The 27,127-nt window shown below is 33.3% G+C and overlaps 1 protein-coding gene across 1 annotated transcript in view; it reads left to right on the forward strand.

Moving 5' to 3' along the window:
• Nucleotides 1-22,242, forward strand: part of LOC146997972 (uncharacterized) — a 76,038-nt gene extending 53,796 nt beyond the window's left edge. The window contains exon 4 of the mRNA XM_085812294.1: nucleotides 18,166-22,242. The gene's annotated coding sequence lies outside the window, so the exon portion shown is untranslated. The remainder of the gene's footprint in view (nucleotides 1-18,165) is intronic.
• The last annotated feature ends 4,885 nt before the right edge of the window (nucleotides 22,243-27,127 follow it).

The following is a 27,127-nucleotide window of genomic DNA, read 5'->3' on the forward strand; positions in this document are numbered from 1 at the left end:
ATTTTTAACTAACTATTACATATTACTTATTAAAAGTTTAAATCAAAAAATCATAAAAATTATGTCATTACTTAAAATAATTTTTAACAAACTGAAATGACCGTTAAAATTTGAAATGAAGATTTATAAAATTATTTTTATTAAGAAAAAGAAAACATCACTTACACATGCAAACGACATATTTACAGTGACACATTGTGAGCGATACCACGAAGATATTCCGTCACAGGTCGATTATCACGATCGTCCACAACAGTCATAATTCTCTTTTCTCTGTCATCATCTACCTTCCTACGTTTTGGTTGTTGTTCTCCGCGATGAATGCATTCGACTTGGTATTCCACATGCTCCTGTTCTTTTTGAAATCCTTCTATGATGTTATAAACGCCAACATGGTCCCGTCCAATTAATCTTCTGTGCCAAGCCTCGACAGCATTTTAAGTGCGCGGAGCTCCCAGTTGTAGGGAATCAAACACGCTCCACAGTGCTGGTGGAAACATGGGAGGAACGCGAACGGCAATGCCATTACGCAAACGGCGCCGCATTCTTCCACTAACGTAGTTGTCTTCGAACCACTGAACGACTTCTTGAGCATCGGGTGGCAAGTGAGGAAGTAAAGTGTCAAATGCTGCTGAAATTTCGTCAGCTGGTATAAACGGTAACGCAAATAAATGACGAAGCATTAAACTAAATCTTTCATCTGTGCCGTAGCGAGAAGCCAATCCACTCGATTGGATTTTTCTCCAACCACACTGACACAGATTGGAAAAAACAAACCTTATTAATAACGTCAGACAACTCTGATTTTGAAGCATTTATAGCTGGCTTTTCTAGATCGCTAATGATTCTAGATGGCCTCAGTTCAATATTATTTTCTTCAGCGAAATCAATTAAATCTTGGAATAATCTTTTGTAATTTTCTTCAGATTTGCTAGTCATCAAAGCATATACTAGTGGAAGAATTCTAAAATTTTGAGATCCAACAGGTGCGTGAATTGTATATAGCTGGTAAAATATTGTGGGCACCGTTTTAAATGTGCCGTCCATAATCCAATAAGGTTCTTGTGATAAATGTTTAACATTTGCAACTGTTGTAAACATTAGAATTCTCTCATCTCCAACTGCAGAATCTCTCACTAAAAATAATTCACCAATTAAAGTATTTCTTAAAGTAGCTGGAATATCAATTTCATTCAATGTTTTTGGTTCTGGTGGCCTTTCGTTTTGCCTGACCCGTTTAATTTTTTTCCGAATAGCATCTTTTGATGGAAGATATGGGCGAATGTTCTGAGAGGTTTTTACGATGTTGCTTTGAATTATCTGACACGGTTCACTTCTGGTATGCCGAGCATCTTCTTTCTATTGGCTAATACATTTTGCGATAGCAGCTGCACTCGCTTGTGGAGCATGGTTATGCTGAGTAAATTTACAGAGATGATGTTGTCCATTCAGAAATATTGTTGTTACTCGACCTTTGCACATATCGTATTTTCTTTCTTCACAGCACCAATAATATAAATCGTCGCGATTCTTATCTTTCACCATTAAATAACCACGTGCATTAATTTTATTGCTTCCTTTTTGAGACGGAACAATTTCACAAATTTCAGCCATATTTTGGAACAATTTAATGAGCAAAAAATAAACCGGCAAGAGAGCACTGTCTATCTCGAGGCGAGCGTAACCCTATAGCATGTAGAAAGCCTAGAGCTGTATCATTCCATCATTGTGAAATAGTTCCCTCTTTCTCCTATTCACATAGATTATTGTGAAATAATTCCCTCTTTCTCCTATTCACATAGATTATTGTGAAATAGTTCCCTCTTTCTCCTATTCACATAGATTATAAAAGGCCTAATGATAAGAAATGAGGTCAGCCGACCCTTTGTCATTACGATGTCCTTCCGTAAGCAGCTGTGGAAGTATGTTAAGGGGTCATTAGGCCTTATTGGGATTTCGCCCGTGTCGGTATTTTGACCCTGTCGGGATATTGCCCAATCGGGATTTCGACTCTGTCGGGATTTTGGCTTGTCGGGATTTCGACCCTGTCGGGATTTTGGTTTGTTGGGATTTCGACCCTGTCGGGATTTTGGCTTGTTGGGATTCCGTCTGTCGGGATTCTGGCTTGTCGGGATTTCGGCTATCGTGATTATGTCCGAATACCATGGCTGGGTCACCATTATATCTGTACAGCTAATTCGAATTGCATAAGAGCTAGAAAATAATGGTAAGGTCTTTAAAGCTCAAAATTAACTAAGCTTGAAGTCTAAAACTTAAAATTTATATTAAGTTAAAGGTATTGCACTGAAATTCTTAACATTACATTAAGAAAACCAAAACTGCTCCCATTTATGATATTTTTTTAATGCTCGTATTAACTGGCACTTGGAAAAGATGGTTTTGAAGAGATATCAGTATGAACATGATGAACCTCATGCTTATCTTACTGTCTACAGTATACCATTAACTATATGAGACATAGTAAGGGGATTACAGAATAACTGTAATAACTGTGGACATGTAATCCTATTTGCACTCGTTAAATTCATTAAATGAGGCGTGCCTAAATGTGTAAATCTTCATTAAATATTTATAAATTGTTTTAGCTCGAGCTGTTTTTACTTCCTTGGACGAAGTAAAAAGGAAGTATTGTAATCGTGAAAAGTTTCAGGCAGCATATTTCAACGAAAATATCCATTTTGACCACTATCGAATGCAATTTAACGATGTTTTTGCGTGATATCTGTACGTAAGGACAGAATAAAATACTCTTTTCCTTCAAACAAATTATAAAACTGCTTTAAAATTAATTCTGAAGACAATTTTTCGTGGCATCTGTACGAACGTATGCACGTACGTGCGTACGTACGTATCTCGCATTACTCAAAAACGAGTAGCCTTAGAAAGTTGAAATTTTGTATATAGGACTGCTATAACATGTAGATGTGCACCTCGTAGTTTGGTTGCAATCGGCCGCACCAAACGTATATAAATATATTTATATATATATCCACTCTGTTACTCGGCTCAGTGATCTGAGTTTCTTTACTCTTATATGTTTGTAAATTGTACATTTTTTGCTTTAATAATGATTGAATTATGTTGTTTTTATCTTCCGGTTAAGGATTTTATGCCTTTAGTAAATCTGTGTGCAATATTTTTAGAATTATCAGCAATTTTAAAGTTGTTTCATTGCCGCTAAGCCTGTTTTTATTGGCGGCCATTGATGTTTACATTTGAAACAGGAGACTAGTGGATTTGTTGCCAATCTAGAGAAACTTAGCTTCGCAACAACAAAGATAACGCATTCATTTATTATTGCTAATTAAATCATGCTTAATTCTTTCTGTAATTTTTTCGAGGAAATAATCGTTTGAGATTTACTTCGTAATTTTTAATATAGATATTTTGAGTTTTTAGGTATTTTTGGCTTCTCGCGAAGTGAGAACTGAATTAATTAAATGAGAAATACTCAATCGTCTGTGGAAAACTGTTTCTTTTTGTTTTGTTTGCTTAATTTCTTTTATATATAGTTCTAGCTTTATTATAGTATTTGAATAGAACATGTGGCAACGATTAGATAATTCTTTAAATGATATACATTTTGTGCATTCTGAGTTATAATATGAATGAAATATAATACTGTTAAGTAAACCTAGCGCCAGAGTGTCGCTATGGTAAACAAAGGGAATTTTAAAGAATGCATTTATTCTATTGTGGTTTATGCGCTGTCGGCGAAGTAGGTTTAATTCAATCTAATAAGTTTAAATAAAATGCAAGAAAAAATGCGTATAATTTAATATTCCGTACAAGGAAGTCATGTGGTGTACACATCAAATTTTTTATTTAAATGAAACCAAAGTGTTTTATATTGTTTTCACTACTTTGAAATATTTAAGTGGTTGTGAAAAATTAGAAAATAAATGTTTTCACACCAACGAATGGCAACTCAATGAAAGAAACAAGTCGTCTACGATTTACCTTAGCGTATTTTAAAATTGTATCTAAATTACCTTTAATTCCTTTTACTAGTAGATATCTTTAATTTAGCATTTAAGCTATGGACATTTTATGTCATATCTACCAGTGAACATTGTATGCGCAGAAACTATGGATCTACGAGTATATGTTCGCAAAATTCATCTCACTATACTGCAATGTATAAATCCTATATTAAATTTGGTGCACCGCACTTGATATCAGATTTTCAATTAAGTTTTGTACATAAAGCTGACATATTCCCGAGAGCCCATTGCGTGTACGGTTTTACGTAGTTTCGCTCCTGTGCGATGATAAAAAATCAATTTAAGTTTTCATTGAAATGTTATACAATTTTGGGGGGGAATATAAGCGGATTTATTTATAAGATATATTTAACAAGTTTTTATAATTTAAGTCTTACTTCTTTCCGTATTCTTCACCAGAATACAAGTTACTTCTGTGTGAAGTGTTTTGAATCTTTAGAGTGGCAGCCGTGTAGTGTTTTCGCAAGACCCGATTTAAAGCTATATTCCGGCTTCAGAACCTTGCATGCTGACGTTTGAAACTATGAACCTGTAAAAGATTTTGATTCAGCCTTTTTTAGTCTATTTAATATGTCGTGCTAGACTACATTATCAAAGTTTGAATTTAATTGTCTGTTATGGTAATTTAAATATCCAGAAGTAGTGAAAGCTTCATCTGTATCATAATTCGTGTCTTTATGGTCAATTGAAAAGTAAATAGAAAGGTTATTTAAACTTCCGTCGGTATTTCATGACTTGCTTGTAGCGACAACTCGCTATTCGCCTAATAGAGTCTGCACCATTTCACCTTCCAGTCACAATACAAAAAAATCTGCATATTTAATTATATATATATATATATATATATATATATATATATATATATATATATATATATATATATATATATATATATATATATATATATATATATATGTATAGTACACTGACTACCAATAAGTATTTGGACACCTATGCAAATGACGATATCTGCGGTCCCAAGGTACGCCACGGACTCCGCTGGTATATATCGTGTAGGAAACAGCATTGGCTTTAGTCGCATGCAAGATGCCTCGCAGTTCGGAGCTCTCTGATTTCGAGAAAGGTATAATTATCGGGTATCACAAATGTGGCCGATCCTTAAGGGACATATCTAGCGACCTGAAGTAACCAAAATCGACAGTGGCCTATGTGATTAAGAAGTGGAAGGTGAGTGGTGATTGTCGAAATGTGCCCCGAGTCGGCAGACCAACGAAACTGGGAGATAGAGACCGACGAGTGCTGTCCAGAGAAATTCGGAAGAACCGCACCCAACCGACAGCCCTCATCCGCGAGGAGTTTTAACAGGCATCCGGGAGTATTGTTTCAATGAATACCATCCGTAAGGAAGCACATCTGCTTGGTTTTCATGGTCGTGCTGCTGCCCATAAGCCTTTGATCACAAAGTCCAACCGCGCTGCTCGGTTAATGTGGTGCAAAGCACATCCAAATTGGACCGTAGATCATTGGAAACGGGTTCTTTGGAGTGACGAATCAAGGTCCAGGCTTTACCTTTCGGATGGCAGGGTCTAGGTCTGGCGTCTACCTGGAGAACGTCTCCTGCCAGAATGCATTGTGCCAACAGTCCAGTTCGGCGGAGAGGGAATTATGGTCTGGGGGTGTTTCTCCTGGTATGGGCTAGGACCCTTGGTCTCCATTCATGGTAAGCTAAACTCCGATGCCTACTGCACTATTTTGGATGACAATGTGCTTCCTACGTTGTGGCAGTTTTACGGGTTGGACCCCTGTTACTTTCAGGACGACAATGCCAGTTGTCATGTTTCGACGTTAACCAAGGCTTGGTATGGTGCCGATGGAGTTCATGGACAGGCCAATGGACAGGCTCCACTCCAATGTACAGGCCTGCCCAGAGTCCAGACCTGAACCCTATCGAGAACCTCTGGGATGAGTTCATCGCCGAATTCAGGGATGTACTACCCGGGCAAAATCGGTGAAGAAACTTCTATGTCTTCTCCAAGCCGAGTGGAAGAAAATACCAGTAGCTGTCATACAAAGACTTGTGGAAAGTATGCCCCGGAGGATCCACGCTGTAATTACCTCTCGTGGAGGCTCTACGAACTATGTATTTTGAATAAAGTTAGTTTTTCTTTTCTATCACAGGTGTCCAAATACTTATTGGTAGTCAGTGTATGAATTTCTGATGAAGCTGACAGAAGTAAGTAGAAGTTAAGAGTAGATTTAATTAAAAAATAATGTGTTTATTAAAATAAATCTTGCAAGTTTAAATTCAAAAGTTTTATATATAGAAGGTCTAATGCCTAAATATTATCGTAACGTTATCATTTTGTAGAGTTCCTCACTTTGTAAATGCTAAGTTCTTGCTGAACGTGAAAAATCTTAAGAACGTGAAGAAACAACAAGATGGAAGGGTAAATAACCCTTTATTATTCAAATAAGATTTAACTGAGCTCCGTCTCGGAGTGTACAATAAAAGCCGACACTTGGGCTTGAACTTAAGAGGCTAAGAAGTAAACTAAAACTAATCTAAACTAAAAAGATATAGCCGAAGCTATCAAAGTTTTAATGGAGTTGCCCCTTAAACACGAGATGATTGCAAAGCTATCAAGGGCCTGAGTACGGCCGAGCGTAATAACATCTTTGAGAGAGAGTAGCCAAAAAGGCGGACGCGCGCTAATCAGAAACTCTAATTCTCTCTAACTCAGCAAGTAGAACTTCGCTGTTAAATACCGCTCCTGCTCATTATGTATTCAGACGTGATTCTAAAACTACGTTCTGGCCGGAAGTAGTAAGTTGAAGTTAAGAATTTGACAGGAAAGAAGTTTAAATCAAAATTAACTATTAATAAAATTAACATAATCCTTACAATTTTTTTTCTATAACATAATCAACATCATTTCAGAATTTTACGTCGTTAAACTTTAACGAGAAATCTGATTTGGAAAATAGAGATCCAAAATATTGATACTGAATTCGAAGACAAGTTTCAATCTTAAATTATAATAATAATGTTACAATATTATCCTTAAAATATTACCAATACGTCCTTATTTTTTAAGTACCATATTATTTGGCGTATTCATCGCTTTAATTGAAGTTCACTATGCCCAACTCACTAGACTGTTGGTTAAAGTCCAAATGAAACTGATAAAACTGTAAAACAGGTACCAAAATATATCCTAAGATTATGACAATGATCTATGATATAAAAGTCTTGATTTAGGTTTTTGCAAGGTATCAAACATTTAAATACATTTTTAATTACAAAATACATTTAAAATGCATTTTCCCTCGAAAATACGCTTTTAGAGGTTTGTAGTTGGATTTAGTGCCGTCAGTATGCATTATAATACTTGTATATTGAAGTTTTACTTCAGTACACTTTAATATGAAGGTAGTAAATATTTTCAGAATATTTTCTAATCAATAACTATCACCTGTAGTAATATCTCTCTGCTTAACCCAGTCAATAGGAATGAATGAAGAGAATGACGTGAAACGTTTTATGACACACCAAAAGCTACTTCCATTTTCTTTAACGGAAAAAAAAAACATTTATTGGCAAAAACCTAATGTTCCACTAAATATACTTTAATGCCTCGAGAAAAGAAAATCCTATTTACTTATAGAACCAAAGATGCTACTATTTTTCCAATATTTGTCTTCGCATCTCACGAAAGACTTATTGCTAGGTTACTCAAGAAAGACATATTGCTAGGTTACTGGAAACAAAATGTTGCGTGCTGGATATAGAAAATTTATTTTAACTTATTGTAGCAAATTTTTAAATGTCTGATGCATAAAATTCTTCTTGAAGATTTTCGTATTACATCAAATCTAAGCCATCTTATACAACGAACAATGTAAACAATTTTAGTAGCACTTATTACTAACTATATTCGTTGACTTCAGTTTTCTTTGTCCAAGAATGAGGCCTGTTAACCTCTCCTCTAGAATATTCAGCTGCGCTTTATTATTATCAAAACATCAAGTAGTTTACTAATCTAAGCGAGGTTATATTTTTACACGAACATGCATCAATGATTCAGGAATAAAACAGTGGAGCAAAAACTAGTTTTAATTTTGAAATTTATAAAATTAAATTTTAATCCTAGACACTAAGTATATCAACTATAGAGAGAGAAAAATATTGTAAGATAAAGAATTTTAAAATTCTATGCAGCATTTCTGGCAAGTAATACAATAAACGTTCAGCAATATCGTTCCGAATTTCAAAGAGATATGATGCAAGAATGCATGATTTAGCAATTTGCAGGAGTGTACTTACCAAGTCATGAGTTAATAATATACGGGAGACGTCTGAGTCTAAAGGAAGCAAACCAGTTAAGAAGAAACGCATTTGATATCAAGATACAAGAAGGAAAGAAATTACTAAATAATTATTAAACTATTCTGTGTACCTATATTCTTTTGTTTATATAAAAATAATTTACAAATATAAAAACTGAATGTATCCTAAGATAAACAATGAAATATATACCCTCACACCGCAAAAATAAAATAAAATAAAAATGTATAAGTACAAAAATAAAAAAAGCCGCTGCTTTGTCTGAATAATGAAATGGATATTGTTTATACACTCGCGGGCAAAGTTAAGAGAATTTTCACATTATGTCGAATTTCTGAAAAACTAATGAACAGATTTTAATGAAATTTGCTATGAATATACATATATAACAGAGAGATATACCATACAAAAGTAATTTTACATATGCATGCTTATCAGTGAAGCTCATAGAGCGGAGATGTCCAAAATCCACATTGTAATATGAAACAGGAAATGGAGTCTAATATGAAGTATGGTCCACTATCACAACTAGACGGTCGCACAGGGCGATGGCTTACTGGACAAGTGTCAGTTGAGGAATCCTTCTGGCTGTCAGTACCCCTCCTGCAGCAAAGCAGTTTTCAATACCGAGACGATTCTCGGAAGGAAATGGAGAATTGAAATTACCCTCCCAAAAAGCGCTCGAGACATGTTCTGTAGGGTTAGGGTCGATATATCTGGCTTGCCAAACCATGCAGAGCATATCCTTACTTTCCAGATAATCGTGGGCCAGCTGAAGCAATACGTAAACGAACATTGTTCTTCATTAACACTCAAGATCAACTGCGACCCTTAAAAGTCTAATATAGAGCTCTACGTTCTGCTCTCTGTATCTCATAACAGTCAACGAGACTTTTGTCAAACACACGCAGGTGTTTGCGCTCTCCCAAGATAACGCTTGCCCAAGCCATTACACCTGCACCACCGTAACGATCCTTTTCTCTGATCAGAGAGGGAAGGTATGGTGCTCGAGATTCTCTCCAGATACAGATACGGCTAGAATCAGTGGAAAGGCGGAAGCTTGAATCATCTGTAAAACGTACGGTGTTCCATTTAAGTCTAAGTACGGTGTTCCATTTAAGGGGGCTCATACACCTTAAACATCTAATGATCTTCGAATATGTGACTGTTGCTAGAATTGGGATATTATATTTATTTTAAAAGCAATTACTTCCAACTTTTTACAGCTGACTACATAACATAGCTGCTTTGGGAACTAGTAACCAGAAAGTTTGTGTTGCCACAAATATTTTTGTAATTGAATCCGCTTTGTGACAAAACTTTTCGTCATGTTTCCACCTTGCGCGCATGATATTTCAAAAATGGCTAATGGTACATACTTGAAATTGGATGGAATTCTTTATATGGGCACTAATTTCTAAATGAACCAAAAATTTGATGAATATTTTAATATTAAAAATTTTATTCACGAAAACATTCTAGATTTTTTTAATAAAATACATTTTATAAACTCCTCCAAATAAAATAAAAATTTAACACGAAATTTAGAATTTTTGGTTCACAGTAGTTTCCAAATGTTATAAGTGCTATATATTAAATAAGAGGTTTAAATTATGCAAAGGAATGTTTTAAACTATGCGCGCAAGGTGGAAACATGACGAAAGATTTTGTCACTAAGCGGATTAAATTATAAAAATATTTGTGGCAACACAAACTTTCTGGTTACTAGTTCAGAAAGCAGCTATATTATGTAGTCTGCTGTAAAAAGCTGGAAGTAATTGCTTTTAAAATAAGTAAGTTATCCCAATTCTTGCAACAGTCACATATTCGAAGATCTTATGGGTTATACGGTGTATGAGTCCCCTTAAGTCTAATGTCTACATGGCGCATGTTGTCTGCACCATGTTAAACATGCTATCTTATGAACTGCAGAAAGCAGGACGAAAACATCTGATCTTCTTCATTGTAGCCATATCTCTTAAAGACTTTAGGAAACCGTAGGCCGTGAGCCTCGGCTTTCAGTGGCAGCAGAAAACTCATGTGAGAGCTATGAGACTGTAACAGCGCCCTATGTTGCTGCGCTGAAAGTGCCAAATTAACGATTCTCATTCGTTCTTGTGGATCTTGATCACCATGTCCATATTTTCTCTATATGGATCTAGTGTTCTGAAGCTCTTTCCAATAAATTCTTCGTTAGAAATAATATTCTTCATTAGAATAAATGTCACAGCATCTAATGTTCTGTCATGATATGAGTTATCATTGAAAAATTCAAAAATTTAATGGAATTTAAATAATAGAGTTACTTGAGAAGGAAAATAAACAAAGAGATTAAAATGCGATATAGTATCTTCAAAATCAAATCCAGAGACAGTTAAAAAAAGAAACTGAAATAGACACGATACGGAACTCTGTTATCACAGAAAAGATTTTTAAGTAAAAGCGAATCATTCACACATATATATTCTTTTCTAATATATAAAGGAAACGAAACATAATTACCAATAAAGGTACGAAAAAGAAACATTATGGGAATCAGCGATCTTCCAAGAATTAAATAAAATCATAGAATGCAAATATGGGTATTTAGAACAGAATATGACCCTGTAAGAAAAATGTCAATTTCAAAGCTTTGTTATAAATAGTAAGCCTCTTTGGTTACGGTTACCATGAAATTTTTGCTCAAGGCACAAAATATGCGAAGGCGTTGAAAATTCCACAAAAAAGGCGCACATTCAACATTTCTATGCTAATATAACATTTCTGTAAAGAAGACAGCGAGTACAAAAATGATTCCTTAGGGGACTAATTAGAAGGAGATCAAAATTACTCATGAAAAATAAAAGGCTAATTAAAGCGAAAGCTTATAATAAACAAAACTGTTATTTAACTGTGAAAAATCTCATTCTACGTTATTACTTTGTGTTAGATGAATGTTTATCATTCATTTAAAGAAATCTGAAAACTGAGAAATACCAATTTGAAATGAACTGCATTTGTTTTATTTTCCACACAAAGAAAAGCTTTAACATATTGCAAAATATTTTAAACCTCAGTGAATGCCGGCATTTTATTTTGTTCAGTTTTTATCTTTTTTTTATCTTTTAACCTATACTCCCTGTAGACGGATACAGTAACTAATCTTAAAATCCCAGAAACTAACAACTTATTGCAACAGAACAATATTCAGAAATGACATAAATAATGCAGACGAGAAGCTGAGGGCTGCGTGTGAAGCGTTATTACCTTATTGTACTGCCAGATTTATGATACAAAGATAAGATCATGATGTAAATACTTAAAACCCACTTCGCTTCAAAATGTTTTTCTAGATGATCCATGGAGAAATGCCGCATAGAGAGTGGTTAATAAATGATGAATGCAGGATATCGGTGACTTAATGTAGTTTCGGGGAACTGAGGATGCAAGAATAATTAATGTTATTTACATAAAACTTCATTCAGAAGAAGAAATGGTGAACGATACTTGTAGGAGAATGATTATTTCACGAATGACAGGTCGAGCTTTACTGTAATAACACGCAAGCTACTTACTAACATGTATAAAAGAAATTTATTAAACTAAACGTATACTAATGATATTTACATTCTTATTGTCTATAAAACTTCCTAACACGTTTTACTAAGTGTTTTCGCTTGTCTCTGTAATATCTGTGTAAATTGTCTAGAAAAAAACTAAAACGAAAAAAATATAATATTGTGAAATACTGTATGCATAAGTTACAAAATACATGCGTCATCAACCTGCAGCAATAGCAGTAAGAATGAGTGCATCGACTTGTCAGGAAGTCACGCGTATGATATCTGTTGGAATGTAACATGAAGGGAGTCAGTAATCATGATCAGGAATACACTGTCTTCGTTTAAGAATAGATCACTCCTTATAATATGCAATATATGTGAATAATTTACGCATAAGTTTTAATTTATGTAGCTTATGTTGTCTGTCGATATTGATGCATGGACGGCGCCTTGGATTGGTACCTCGTCTGGGAATTATTATTGCTGACGATTTTCCTATGGAGATCGTGAGCTTTAGTTTGTTGCATGCGGTGGTAAATAAGGTACAGGTCTCTGTGCTATTGCGTTCCAGTTCTTTCCTGGTGCATCCTCTTACGAGCAGGGATACGTCGTCTGCATAAGCAGTTATGTTTGTATGATGTGGCCAGTTGGTTTCAAGGACTGAATTGAAGGTGAGGTTGCAGAGTGTCGGTCCCACACAGGACCTCTGCGGACAGCCTTTTTCTTGTGCCTTGCATGTCGTACCGTCGTTATGCACAAACTGGATATGGTGGTCTTGGAGGTAGCTGTTGAAGATGTTGAAAAGGTTGGAGGGGCAGTGTGCTCCTCTGAGGGCTTGCTTTATTGCTGTCCACCAGAGGGTGTCGAACACACTCTTTAGGTCTATAGAAATGAAGGCTGTGTGCATGTCGCTGTTTTTAATGCGTAGCATTGTTTCCTGAATATGTAGTAACTGCGCAAGAGAAAGGTTAAAGTACCCTTTATTAGTTCTTTAAATTTTATAATGCGTCCACTCGACACTAACAAACTTCGCCTCTGCTTGGGCGGTAACTGGAAATCAGATAATGAAACTAAAAGTTGAAGATATTAACAAGTGATAGAACTAAATTACAGGGATCAGCGAGATCCCGTAACTTAAACCCCCTTCGAAACCAGTGGCAGCAAGTAAATGAAATTAAGCCACTTGAACCAGCAATAAGCAAACATATCTACGGTAGAGGTGGCAGTTATAACCTAACTCCTTTTTTCCAACCGAAACTCGGGTTTTAAATACTTTCTTCAAAGTAGAAATTTGCCTTCTTTCACTCGCGCTACAATATTTAAATATTCTGGCACTGACAATTAGGGGAATGAAGGCTTATAGGAAAGTTTCAAAATTCAACTTGTTTCTTAAAATAAATATTAAATGCTTATCGATTTCATACTTATCGATGATCTTCTATCGGCCTGCTTTTGGACTAAAATCTGTGCTGCAATTTTTGCTGAAAGACAGCACACTGAAACTCAGTTTGATCAAGATCATTAGCATTCCAAAACTCTTCAATGATATGTGTGGCGATGCTTCTGGAATATATTTCAGCTGCATAAAACCAAAATTTCTATTGAAAGCATAAAAATCCCTTTACAGTTTCATCGGGAATGTTTTCAACTCAGTATCCCACATTTAAATTTAGAAAACTGGCCACAAAGCGTGATATAGAGGATTCAAAACTTTATGATCATGTTACAATACTTTGTTTGTATTGGAAATGCATAGTTTGTTAAATTTCCATCTTTAATAATTTAAGTCTAATTTGCTATCATATAATAAGCAAGTAATTGGTCTTTTTATTGATTCTTCCTATGGTCAATTCCTTGTATGGTAGATGGTCACAACAGTTGAAACAACCACATGCATTCACAGGAGAAAATCGAAAACGTTTTTGCAATGAACAATGGTAATAAATGTCTCCTGCATTTTGCAAATATTCGGGCAAATATACAATGTTTCATCTAATGTAACTCCATGTTGGCAGTAATCAAGAATTCGGTATTACTTCCTCAAATTGTTGAGCACTAATCCGTCTTTAGTCATTTTTTTTAATAAGCTTGGGGCACATGTTATTATTATTCAATTTTCTTCCCCAAAGACAACTCTCAAGAGATGATGCGGTTATCTGTAGAGTGGGAATTGTTCTATGTTTAGCAATGCTTCATGAGTTGCTATATTTGCTTCTGGATTTATAAATCGACGTTTAATGCTCAGCAGATAGCTCAACTCACGTTTTTCTAGAGTTCGACTTTTTTCCCTATTAATTTAAGCTCATTACGTTTTTCCTGAATATGAAATTTCCTTTGTTTAGATTAGTTCATTACAACAGAAGAGAAACATCCTCATCGAACAGGATAGCTATATGTAAGTTAAGCTAAGGTCCATGCATTTCTGGAAGCAGTTTTCTTAAAGCTTCCCTTTTATTACTGATTATTAGGTTATACGGCTCTTACCTCATGAATGCATCATACTGCAAATCTGAATCTTCAATTCTTATGAAAAGTTGCCGTATGCATTATTATAATAAATATGAAAAACGTTCAACGAATTATTCCAATGGAATTTTCTACTTTTGCGTATCTAATCGCTTTGTGCTCTTTCATATACATAAGGAGCAAAATTAAATCACCTATGGATAAACTTTACAATGATGACAGGAATATTTTACTTTCAGATTTGTGATGAGGTGTTCTACATATTTCCGATAAATAATAAAACCAAACTTTAAAAATGTGGAAGCCGATAAAGATAAGTAGTTTAACTAATCTTTCTTTCCATCACACTTTTTATGGAATCGACATTGTGTATTTAAAATATTACGAGTAAAATATAAGTTCTGCTAACCTTTCTAAAATTATAAATAAACTCAGATTTTACTTGCGAAGCGGCTAGCAGAATAATTGTGAAGCTCATATCCATATACAATTTCAAACCCTACTACTCTTGGTTGGTTTATAAACTCGATTTATCCAACTTTCTAAATTAATGTCAAAATGTCGAAGAAACTCCTCGGAACTCTAAGAATTTTGAATTAATTGCTGTGCATTTCTGGCAAACTTAACGAAGCGTCCCCTCACATCACAGAGGATAACGAGCAGGTGTAACGAGTCGTTCAATGAATGAAATTGAAGTATTCGAGGAAATATCAAAGATTGGGAGATGCAAATAGAGTTGAAGTATACTGTATGCCTTAAGATTTCTAAAAATGGAAAATGCCCGGAATGAACAGTCTTAAAAAGGAAACTGGCAATTAAAATCAGAGGAGTTATTCAATTGATTTAAATGACAAGCCTTTAATTCCCAAACGCACATTTATTTCTCTTTCTAACAATAAAATGGTGGCATAAACTTCATAAATGCCAGATCAATATCTCATACACGACACATTAATTAACTAGGCACTTCAGAGCTGAAGCTTTCAAAATTCTAGTATGCAGATTATGGTTATTATATAAATAATGATTTGAGTGCTTATTCTCATTCTCAACTTTTTTTTTATTTATTTTATTTTATTTTGTTTTATTTATTTATTTATTTATTTTTGTGAAAAGGTATGGATTGGACTTCAAAGAAGAATAGTATTGTTTTTGCTGAATATTTCAATATAAAAAGTTCAATATTAATTTGGTTTCCTTACATAGTGTATACAAAACCTAGTTGCCTGTTAGAAGAAGGAACGTTCTGAGCGAGAGCATAAAATACGCTGAACTGGCCGATTATTCATGTTACTTAATGCCCAATTATGCAAAGGTAACCAGAAAAAAAGATGATTAACAAATATCCCTTAAAATACCACTTATTGCATAGATGCAATATGAAAAAATAACTTCACATAGTTTACTTTAAACGCGGTTTAAGTAAAATAGTAATACAATTTAAACAAATTATTAGTTTTTTTTTTCTTCGAGAGAAATATTTTCCATTCTGTTACTGAGAATCATGTTGACATCTTTAATGGAAAACATTGAACAAAATTATAATGCCATTAAATACAAGTTTAATTTATTCACAAACACAACCCTTGTATACTTTCAAATATCGTAAATATCGTAAAATGACTGCAAGTGCTATTTCAGTTTAATCTTCGTTTTCCTTATAATATTCTTTTGCAAAGTTTTAGTGATTCGCTGCATTAACATTTGCTTGGCATAATAAAAACGTTTAGTCTTCATGGTCTATTTCCTGTTCTTAAATAATTTCATAGAACAGTTTTTGCTTCAATCAATTATGAGATAGCTTCTAACTTTATTCTGAACTTAAACAATAAAATTTGAGGAATTCCTAAATTTAGATACATTTCACTTCTAGTATTAATTTGAAATTTACTTGGGGGGGGGCAGTACAAGGATAACATGTGAAAAGGTTAACATGCAAATGAATAATAAGTAATTATTATGTGAGTAATTAATAATAAATGAATATCTTAAATGCCTCTCGGTATTATAGGATTTTGGCAATTACTACAGCTACTCAGTAAAGTAAGGAAAAAGGAATTTGAATTAAATGAAAATTAGTTTTTAGATTCTAGTGTAGTATATGAAACAAACTTTAATTGTTAATTTTTAATTAAAGAAAAATCATCATTTTTTTTCTTGCCAAAGAAGTCCCAAAGATGTGGCATTCATGTTTAAGTTTTATTAATGAAGTGTTATTTAATTTACTTTTTTCCAATTTACCTCTTATTACACAACGGCGTTCGCCCAATCCAGAATTCATGGGGACCTGAATGGCAAGCAGAGAGGAATTGCGAATAGGTGTGGGATAGTTTTGGCCACTGTTACCTCAAAGATTAAAGTCTGTTGATGACTTCAGTTCTGGTGTTGTTGGAATATTTTGACTAAGGTTATAAGGTGTTTCTCCCACTTTCTTAGTGAGCCTTCGTGGTGTAGTGGTCTGCACGCTCAGCGCGTAATTCAGAGGTCCGCGTTTCGATTCCCGGCGGAGGCGTTGCTAGTTTTTCATCTTGTCTGCTTCCGAATATACTTAATGTCTCTACAAGGTTAATCCCGCTTTCATAAGACGTGTGTTAAAATTTCTGTCGCAATCTAGACAAATCTTATTGTCTCTAATCAAGTTAGATTTAAATTGCTGAAACTCATTTAACCCTTGGTGAAAAGAAGCTTTGTGGTTTAAATAAGGTTCAGGTAGGCTGGTAAATTTACGTTCGTAGTATATTTTAATTTAATCGCTCACGATTAAGTAGTATAAGTGATGAAGTAGTATAAACTTTAAATGTGTTAATTATGTGTTTGGTTAGCTATTGATGGTTACATATTCTGATGGTAATAAAACATAAAAAGTTTATACAGATCAGTTTCTGGTATGAAAAAAAAGCTTCATTAAGGTGTTGGCCCATTTATTTTAGCTGCTGTAATGTAAGTGAATTTTTCATTTGTTTTATTAATCAGATAATCAAAATAAATGAATTCAAAAGTAAAAGAAAAGTAATTCTAGGTAGCAAATTTATGAAGTATTGATATGGATATTGCCTTTTACATGTTAGACGCTAATCTCCATAAGGGTAAGAAAGCCTTTTGCAGGGGCACCCCTTATGAATATTTCTGTCTTTACAAACACTGATAGAGTTGCACAAAAGTGCTTCACCGTTTTGAAACTGTCTTTTCTTAGGTATTTAGAGGGCTGGCACCTAAAATATGCTCAGATCGCGGCCGTTCTAACGCATAGACTCTCTGAGCACTTGTCCTGGAGATAAAACTAGCATAGAGGCCCCATGATAAATCATTTACATTTAATATGCGCTCCATTTCTGTAAGTGGCTGTTGGATAAGCTGCAGCACACTGATCTGCTCAGAGCCAAAATGCTGTTCGAAGGCACTGCTCAGCGTTAAAAAATAAAGGAATTAATATTGAAAATTATATGAAATCTATTCTGGGGCATGCTATTTATTTTCATTTGGTAATATTAAATAGAGATGAATGCTTCTAAAATGAAATGAGGTGTCATGTTTCATTTTATTACTAGATATGACAATGAAAAAGGAACATTTTGTTGTTAAATAATAAAAATATACTAGAGTATTATTTATTGGTCCATTTAGCGTAAAGATTAAATCACTTGCTACGCTAATATTTACTGCTTTATTAAAACTTGATTATGCGAATTTTGCTTTCAGTATTTGAATTTTATCTTTAACCCTTAAGTTTGTATGATTGAAATTTAAAACTTTTTATGGTATTTGTAAAATCATTAATATTTGGGGGAAAAGAATGCATTTTAATAATTACCTTCTTTTTTTTCAGATGCTGGATTTGGGAAAATGAGTAGGCGTGTTCAGTTTTCTATTACTTACATTCACATTTAGGGCGACTTGTACAATTTTTAAATTTAATGCAAATCTAGATAATGAAAATAATGTATTACCGTTATCATTTTGATTTTTATAGGCATTTTCTGAAGTCAAAAAGAAAAGTGAAAGTTGAAAATAATTTCTTTTTATAAGGACTGAGAAAAGACTACATAAATAAGATACATAAGCAAAAGTACACAAAGGTAAAGGTCATTGACCCATGCGCAGTTTCGCAAATCAGTATCGCTCAGTCTCAGATTTTTCACGAATTGCAATGCACTGCATTAGATAGTCTCTATCCATTGCTTCATAGTGAGCAGGTTGAGCTTGACAAGATACCAATGAAAAATAGGTGCGCGGCCAAGCAGTCATATCCAGTACTTAGTAGCGATGTTGTCACAGATGTGGAATGAGGCTAAGCAGGGATATTGTCCTGAACAGTCTTCAATCAACACTTTGTAGAATTTCTACAGCCAAATCTTGGTGGCAGTTGGAAGCAGAAGTGTGTTTTATAATATGTTTAGAAGTTGAAAAAGAAATCTAATTTTTCAAGCATCTGTGGAACGATGGATCCCTTTTTGGCTACTACCGGTTTCTTCGTTACCATACACCGTAGTGGGACGCCATCCAGCGGAGGGTGACGTAGATGTCTTTCCTTCTGAGCTGTCGCAAATTCTACATCGTAATACATCTAAAGATATTGTGTGCGACATCAGAAGCAATAGTATGAGTAGCTACCTTCGAGTCAGACAGTATCACAGTCTTAACAGAAGTCAACTTTCTAATCCGAAGAATTATTCTAGAACTACATTAATAGGGGCATTTCACCATCAAAAGCTGTTCCAGTATGTAAAATGCGAATAATTCACAAAATACTTCCGAACCGTTATTTGATGAATCGACTGAACGTGAATCACACGTGTATGCACTAAGCCAGTTAGATTTCGGATATCGAAGTTTTAGAGTTTCCAGCGTCATATAGAGCAAGATTTCAGAATTCATTCAGTTTTTATAGGCTTGGCAATAAAGTTACAAACACGTATTTATTACTTCACATTCATAAGTATTAGCTGGCCGTGCAGTATAAGTTTATATAAGGGAATATGAATTACGTTTTTATTATATAAATTCATTTATCACTCATGTACTTTTTCGTAATTTTAAACCATTACTAAATAATTCCTCAAAATATTCTGCAATTAAGTAATAAAATCTTTTGAGTTCCAAATAATATTTTTTTTTTCTTTTTACCAGTATCACTACTAACGTTTGATCATATTAATTGCTTTTTTCCTCAAAGTTCTTGAAGAAGCAATTCCACGACTGATTATTGTTTTATTAAGTTTCTTTTGTTTTATTATAATTAAGGCAATTATGAACATATTTATGCTTTATAATGTGTATACAGTACACAATAATGAACAGATCATGCATCGACGATATTTATTATCCTTATTGTCGATAAATAGTCTCAAAACAAGAATAAAAACATTCTTTCTAAATAAGGAACTACGACCAAACAATATTCAAAATACTTGTTAAAAATAATTCAACAAAGACTAAAATGTATCGAAAAAAATCTCAATCCTGAATTTTAATTGTGGATATGCGAGGAAGTACCTGGCTCATCTGAATTCAGACTAGCTCATTGCACACAAAATTGAAAAGAAGAGGGAAAATCTGGTTAAATCTTTAACTAGTTAAATTCAAAAGAAACACTTTCTTCTAGAAACTGCCAAATGAAATTATATTCGAAAAGAGAGTAGATAATTTATATCTTTTTAAATCGAAAAGAGATTTCATTGAAATTTACATTAAAATTTGTTTATTTTCCTTTAAGAAATACGAACAGCAAAATATATAGCGCTTTTCAGAGAAAATAATTTCCCATTTGAACCTTCTTTTCTTTTGTCCATGAAAACTAGTCATAAAATAATAAGCGTTAAAATCAAGTCATAAATCATTCCCTAAAAATCCATTTAAAATACTCAACACTTCACAAACAAATTGTTGAAAAATTACTGTAAATTCCTATCAATAAGCATACGGAAAATTCTAAAACTATTAGGAATCTGTAAACAATAAAAATACGCGTATCTGAAAAGAAAATGCAAATGTTAGACAGGAAAATTGCTATTTCCGCCTTGAGCATCGATTTATGGAAAGACGGATTCTTATTTTTCCTTTTGAAATCATAGCACATCATATTTCTGATCAAAAGGCTCTTTTCACATAAATGCAATAGAATGGAATAGGATGATCGCGAGAGAAAAAATACTTACAAATTCTGCTTCAACGGTAGCATATTTCTAACTTCCAGGCACCATTCTCAGTTATTGATGCAAATAGTGGCGGGGAATTTATTGAAATAAGATGATCACAAAATAATGCAATTCTTCTTTTAAGACTCTGGTATATATCTGTGTGTCTCGAGCTTTTAGAAAATTCTTACCATTTTGTATTTTTCTTCCTTTTGTACTGTTATTCCATTTTCATATGACATGATGTAAAAGTTACTTTTAGAAAATAAATACCCAAAATTAAATTAAATTAAAATTAATTATAGAAAAGTTTTCAGATGGATTTCTTTCCAGTAGCCAACACCGGCTTTATACGTGTTTTCCAGTTACTGAAGTTACTTCCATTCAAGTGCCTCGTTAGCGAAATATTTTTGTTTTGATTCAAGATTTAAAGGTTTATTCGCTTTTATTTTATTTTCCTCAAAAGCCATTATTTCCCCTTCATTTTCATCTTTTTAAAAGTGTTTTCATAGATTTAATATTAGTGATTATTGCCGAGAAAGATTCTCAAAGAGGCGAGTAAGGTGTTTACTTAACCCTATTAATGTATGAAGCTCAGTAAAAATCAACACTAACTAGCAATCGAAGCGGAAACCAGTTGTCCTAAAAAAAGTAAAGTTTTCCTTGCAGCTTTAAAGATATTAGTACTTCTTACCAGAACAGAACACCACTGACTAGGCTTCCGACCTAAGGTAAATATCAAACGGAATAATGCCTGATCAATGGGAAATCTACTTTCTAGCAAGCCTCCACAGCAAGGTAGTGGCTCCTCCACACCAAGCATGGCTGGCAAATCAGTCGACATAAGTTGGTTATCAGTTTCTACTCAACACTTCACAAACACAAAATTTGGAACAGATGAATTCTTTCAACTCTTAATTAATCCTCGTCAGTACGATGTAGCGTTTACCGTACGATGTAGCGTAGCGTTCTGCGTTTACCGTTACTGCATACATACCGACAGGCTTAGAATACTCCCACTAGCAAGGAACCCCAGTTTCATACTCCATTTTTCTGTAAAATTATTCAAAGATCCTTCATTTATATAGAATTGTACTGTTTCATACCAAATAAACATCTTATTTGCTTTCCTTCATCTTTCTACGCTGCTTTTCGCGGGGCCTCTGCATTTTTAGTTTTAGATCTGTAAGTTCTGGATCTAGGACCTAAATATTAATGCGCATGTTATTTGTCAGTTATTATAATTAGAAAATACAGAAAACAATTTTTGAAACAGCCGTATGTTACTCGGGCTTAGGAACAATAATTCGATTTCAAAGACAAAATGTGGGATTCTAGATATATGAAAACCGTAATTTTAAAAATTAAGATCCGAGCTTCGATAGGAATTCTTTAACAGATACATATAAATTTCATACGGTGAACATTTAGATCGCACAGCTGAGACAAATAACACTGAACCTTTAAAACAAATCCTTTGTACTTTTTGCCACTTTAAACAATTCCCTTCGCTCTCTAAAGAGCTTCGTTAAATTCATGGAACACACTTTTCTTATAATTAACTTCGTTTTCATAAAGCACGAATTCTATTAGAATACTTTGGAGAACAATTTTAAATATAAAAATTGGAACATTAGTGGAATAAATTGTCACAAATATCTTCTACTTTCGCCTTTTTATTTTGCATTCTTATATAACTACTTGCTTTCCTTTCATAAGACATTAGATTTTAACTTAGGTAGAAGTAATAGAACTAAGAAAATTACGTTTATAAAACTAACAAATAATTTAACTAATTAATACATTTCATATTCTGAAATAGCAGTTTTAAAATATTTCATTAAAATTTAGAGATATTCATTTAAACATAGATTTCATTCTTTAACGTTCAATATTTTTGTAATTATTTTTCTCCAAAGATAATAGGTTTTAATCAAACTTCCCATACAGTTTTGAAAGTAGTATTAGAGTATTATAGTTAGTCTATTTATATTTAAAAATCAGAAAGTGCTTAAGCTTCAAATGTTGTCTGCCAATGTCGTAATTTCTGTCAGCTTTTATTTACTTTCGGATAGAAAGCATTAAATTAAACAGTAAGGAATAGCAGAAGATCTATATTCAAAATGTAGTACATGTTAAAATATATTATTATAGCATGTATAATATAAAAAGTAACTTGAAAATAAATTAAATGACACTCCATTTGGTGAAGTAAGTGATGATTATTTTGATGGATTTATTTATTCAATGACTCTAGGAGACATTAATATACTTATTAATTAAAAAACGGTACTTTTCTGTTTACACACCTCTTTAACACATCAGTTTTTAAAACACAATAACACGCCGAACAAATACTAATTCAGAAATCAAACAACAAAAAAATCAGCGTTATATTTTCAATTTTCACAGAAAACACAATAACACGCCGAACAAATTCTAATTCAGAAATCAAACAACAAAAAAATCAGCGTTATATTTTCAAATTTTCACAGAAAACACAATAACACGCCGAACAAATTCGAATTCAGAAGTCAAACAACAAAAAAATCAGCGTTATATTTTCAAATTTTCACAGAAAACACAATAACACGCCGAACAAATTCGAATTCAGAAGTCAAACAACAAAAAAATCAGCGTTATATTTTCAAATTTTCACAGAAAACACAATAACACGCCGAACAAATTCGAATTCAGAAGTCAAACAACAAAATAATCAGCGTTATATTTTCAAATTTTCACAGAAAAAATTTAAAATATAACGCTGATTTTTGTTGTTTAACTTCTGAATATCATTTTTTGTTTGTGAGGGCTTAGTAAAATCACTCCATGAACCATTTGTTTCCAGACTGAAAATAGTATAGCTTCCTCTGTCTTAGTGGAAGCTATACCATTTTACTAAACATTTTTCCTTTCCTGGTGTAATGGTCAGCACACTCAACGCGTATTCGAGAGGTCCGAGGTTTGAGTCCCGGCGAAGGCATCGCTCATTTTTCATCTCTCCTGCGTTCAAAAATACCTAACGTCTCTACCCAATGACTGCTTCAGAATACTTCATGCTAGCATCAATGAAATACTTTGAGACTGCTCTTTATCCTAAAATAACCTGAACGATTTCCTATTTTTTTCTCATTCGGGTAGCAACTCGAATCAATTTATTAGATATCAATACTGTCACGAGGGACAGATAAGAAAAAAAAAATTATTTATATCTATCAAAATGCAATTATGTTAAATCAATAACCTCTGGCAAAATGCAATTACGTTCAGAGTCATTAGGTTCTGTTAGGAAACTGAAGAAATCCGCAATACCCGCGACCGAAGTCGAAATCTGGGCTTCTCGAATACGCGTCGAGAATGCTTCCTTCCGTTTGCAGCAAGAAGGCATGCAACGGAGGTAGAAACACTCTACATACTTGCTCTTTTAAAGGGTGACTGGGAATGAGGGTACCCAGTCGCCAAATCCTTGACGAGATGAAGAATTATCATAAACCACGTTTTAAGAATTTTTTTCCACGTGAAGAAACAAGAAATCCGCAATGCCCTTGTCATGTTTCTAACTTCGGATCTCCCGAATTCTATCGAGCTAAATATTGAATAATTTTTTAATTATTTAAAATTTTATCCAAAATAATTTTAGTTGAAATGTTTCACTTTATCAAAGCAAATATTCAGCTTTAATGTTCAACATAAATAATTAGCGTGCAGCTGTGCATATAACACAAGCCTTTTATAAACTGGAAGAAAGTCTTCTTCAAAACCGCTTATCGTTTTCAGTATCGATGACACTATATCCGCGATAAATCGTTTTCAGTATCGATGACACTATATCCGCGATAAATAGATGGCATTACTAATTTCCGATGCATAATAAGTTCCATTTATCTTTAGTGTTATAAAAGTATGTTATTAAGTGTAAGGTAATATAACTTAAAAAATGAATTTACTAAAACATATTATTTAACTAAATTTTGCTTATAAATTTCTTCTATGCTATGTTTCACTTTTAGATTGATTGTAACATATAATATAACCCTTGCGCTTTAATTCTAATTATGCATTCTGTGCAAAAGCAAAAAAAAAAAATTAATTCGATTTAGTGTCCATTCATGCTCTACGTTTCAAATCAGAAAAACGTAATGCTGTTGAATCCACTTAAAGGGAAGTGAAATAGGAATTAATACGAACTGGATCTAATTTTTAAGTCAAATTTATATTCCGTCCATTTCTACCAGTAGAAAGGAGAGTGTCATTCACATTCTATAATCTTAATTATTTTATTCTTCAGAATGTCTAAAATGTATCTATTGAGACAAATGATTTCGTTTTAATACAGTCTATGAATTGAACATGCTTATTGCAAAAATTAATTTGGAAGCTTTCCGTGACGACTAGTTTATAACTTTCTTACTAATGGCAGAAACAAACACTTAAATCATTCACATTTGAAATTTATATTAGTAATTATCATGACATTACTTCTAATAACAATGATAACATTATACCTATATCTTCATCTAGTATATCTATCTATCTGTCTCTCTATCTTGGTTTACATACATACATATATATATATATAATTTTATTAATTTGAATATTGAAGACAAATGTTGCGTATAGAAGAAATTTGCGGTCATCGCTGTATTTAATATTTTTAAATTTAATAATTTTTAAATTTAAATTATTCTATAAAGCCAACACAAACTGGGACAATAAGGGTCTGTTTTAATATAATTTTAATTTTAGATGTCGCTAAGCTAAGAGGAGAGCCAGGAACAAGGCATCAAACTAGGAAAAAAAGTGAAGAGTAAATAAAATGTGTTCAAGATGAAATCCTCGCTCGGAATGATTTGATTTCAGTTCCGATTTAATTGATATTGGTTAATATTGGTATTTGCTGAATACTGGTTTTTAAAATTGGTATTTGCTGAAGACTTTATATAAGAAGCTACAATCTACATTATTAGCGTTACGCAAATATCATATGTCATGGAGTAACGTCGAAATGACATAGCTTAGAGAGATTTGTAAAAAGCAGTAACTATTTTTAGGATGAAAGAGAAAAATAACTAAAAAAATAGAGAATTAACGGATTAATACAAATTAAAGTTAGAACGTGCCTTACATATTTTATGTCTTAAATGCATATTCAAATAAAAGGTGATCTCAAGAAGAATATGGACACTCATGATGAAAACAAACGTTCCTTCATTTTTCTCTGGATTTTGATGAACATCTAAATGGGTGATTTTACTCCACTCCCCTTTTCGTCGTCTCAGATAATAACTTCGAAATAGTCATTATCTTTTCATGATATAGAAAAGTGCACATTTTTAATCCGGTTAGTTTTAAACGCTTTTGAGAAGAGAGAAGAATTATGAGCTTTTATGTGAAACAAAAATTGAAGTGAATAGAAACGTAGATTAAAATATTTTAAATTTAGATGGCTAGGGAAAGACATGCGAACACACAAATATAAAGTTATATTATAAAGTTGTTATGTTGATATTATTATTATTATTATTAAATATAAAGTTGAAACGTTTCACGCACTGGTTATTTGCATTGAACATGTCACTTAGACATGTGATAAAATCCAGGTCGGACGGTTTTTCTGCGGATATTATTCATGTAGTATAGCGTTTTCTCTTCACATGTATGTTATTCGGGACAAAATAATGACACAATAGCGACGCTATGCTTTAGCATGTTCAAGACTAAAACAATTTCATTGACTAAACGACACCAATTAAATCTACGTTATTTTCCAAATTCAGTTTACAGATTAGTCTAGCTGTAATGTCTAGAAGACTTACGTAAAATGAATATAAAATTATAAAATTGCCCTCTATTTAGAAAAATTTGACCCTTCATAAAGCAAGACTGTTTTGTAGCAAATAGTTTAGAAAAAGCTTCGTTAGAAACCGCAATGAAGCCCTGCTAAGAGAGAAATTCCTGCTTCTGCACATTAGAAATTCAAATGAGTAGTGACTAAGGTTTTATTTTTAGATAACAATTCTAGACCTCATAGAGCTCCACATATCAGAATACACTTCTTAATTTATTAATCGTCTGGAACAATCGTAATTTCGCAAAAACGTGCAATAGCGTCTTTCGGTAAGATTGTTGAAGGCGAATACGCAGCAGGAACAACCCAAGTGGTCGTTGTGTCCTCATGAACTGTTTAGTTGTCTCATAAGTAGTATAAAGACCAGTTACGAGAAATTCAAAGCAAGCAAAGATGAAAATACGTTGTGTTGGGAGGACTTCCCAGAAAATCCTCCAGCATACGTTAATTTATTCTGTTTTTACTTCTCCTAAACAATCCGCAATGTAACTTTCACATTTTCGTGAATGGATTAGTTATTTTTTTCTTGCCAGTATGCCTGCTCATCATGTGGTTACAACACAAAGAGATCACAACAACTACGAATAACCAATTCCATAACACTCAAACGACATGCAAATCATTCAAAGTAGACGATTCCACAAAGATTTCGAGTTGAGTCGTGCAAAATGAAATTGTGTCTGATATGTTAACAGCTAAAGTTTAATTTAAGCCAGCTTGCTTTATCTAAGTTATATGCGATATTTTTGATTGAGGGATATGTATGTACCAGTCAGTATACGTGAGAAATTCTAAAACTCTACACA

Source organism: Stegodyphus dumicola, chromosome 3, assembly GCF_044657685.1.
Source record: "Stegodyphus dumicola isolate Sdum_Otavi_A_Nest chromosome 3, ASM4465768v1".
NCBI classification, from domain to species: domain Eukaryota; kingdom Metazoa; phylum Arthropoda; class Arachnida; order Araneae; family Eresidae; genus Stegodyphus; species Stegodyphus dumicola.